Consider the following 1,805-nt stretch of genomic DNA (forward strand, 5'->3'; position numbering starts at 1 on the left):
AAGAAAAACAGGCAAACAACAGACAATGAGCAGAAGGTAGACTGAAAGTAAAGTGGCAATCTACCTTCTGCTCATTGTCTGTTGTTTGCCTGCAGCAAAGCATTGATGCAATCATGGTGTCCCCATAGTTTACGGGTTAAGACGCTGACCAACAACCGCAACATCTCTGATTCTAGTCTGGTCAGGGACCTTTGTTGCATCTCTCTCCCTCATTTTCTGTCACCTCTCAACCATCAACTATCAAATGAATTTATAAACATGAACATCCACTTTTATTTAAAGATTTCACAAGCAAAAAAAGTTTCTGTCGAATGGTCGTTACTATCCGCTTTCTTTGTGTTGTAATTTTAAACTCAGGTGGATTTATGAGGACTATGGTTAACTGCTCCTCAGATCTCTGCAGGGTAAATCCAGACAGCTAGCTAGAATATCTGTCCAATCTGAGTTTTCTGTTGCACGACTAAAACAACTTTTGACGTACACATGTTCCACCAAAACAAGTTCCTTCCCGAGGCTATTTTGCATTGCTACCATGGTTCAGTCTGGCGCTTAGCACCGCCCAAGAAGATTGTGATTGGTTAAAGAAATGGCAATAAACCAGAGCATGTTTTTCTCCCATCCCGGAAAGCTGTGTGGACTAGCCAGACCCTCCTTCACAGCACTTTGGAGGAAGGCCTGGCAATGCAAGATTAGGAAACATGGGATAGACAACGTTTTCCTTTCACCATCCAGCCATCCACAAAATACATCAAAAAACACATTTGTCCATTTATACGTAGAAAAAGGAAACTGCATTTCCAACTCATAGTTAAAGAACACAACAGAGTCTATCTATGACACCCTATCATTAAAGGACTGCAGCCACCAACAAAACCACATGACATCATCTTCATTCCCATTGTGGCCATCTCTCTGCTGTTAGTGTTTCTGCAGGCTGCGTTTCGTCTGCCACCGAGGAACAACAGCAGTGTGTGATTTGATTTCCTGCAGAATATAGAGGCACAGACACACCTTCCCCTTTTATTGTGTGAAAACAATTGAAGGGAGATGGCGGTGTGTGGGATTGTACCCCTCCCAGCAAAGTCAAAATGAAATATATAGGCCTCTAGCTGAGGGATACAAATATGAACCAGCTCCAGCTGATATTTCATAAAACAGCCCCCATGCAGTGTCAGTGACGTGGGCACAAAGGCTGGAGGGCTTTTGTGACTTGCAACAAACAAGATATGTAATTGTCTTCTTCCACTATAAATCAGCTCTGTCAATTACACAAACTCCCCTCCTCCGGGCGGCTCTGAACCTGGGAGATCCAGAACAGGATAGTAGTGATTAGATTTGGACACAATCACAGCAGCAGCGGCAGCCTACAGGCTGCTTTGACAGTGCTTTATCAGCCCAGCAACAGGAGTGTGGCTGGATTAGCGGAGGTTCCACAGAAGGGTATTTGCTGTTGAGAAGGTTCTGCCACCGACAGGACTTGCGTTGCTGGGCAAAGGCTCAGGCATCTCAATCGCTCTAAGGATGCCTGCAGAATAGGTCAAATAGACTGTGACACGGCTACTGAGCATGGCAACGCTGCCGGCTGAGCCAATCACGCAAAGGCCGGAGTCCAGGGATGAATGCTGTCACCTGTACAGATCACTCTCACCCTCCCTTTGGCATAGCCTGGAGGATTGATATCAGAGCGAAATGGGAAGTTATGGAGGACTAGAAAAAAAACCTTAAGAGTTTCTTTTCAAAGTGAGGAAAGGGAGGCATCCATTATTTGAAAAAGTGACATCTAGTTTTAAAAACAAAATTAATTG

The sequence above is a fragment of the Etheostoma spectabile genome, chromosome 5 (assembly GCF_008692095.1).
Source record: "Etheostoma spectabile isolate EspeVRDwgs_2016 chromosome 5, UIUC_Espe_1.0, whole genome shotgun sequence".
In the NCBI taxonomy this organism is placed as follows: domain Eukaryota; kingdom Metazoa; phylum Chordata; class Actinopteri; order Perciformes; family Percidae; genus Etheostoma; species Etheostoma spectabile.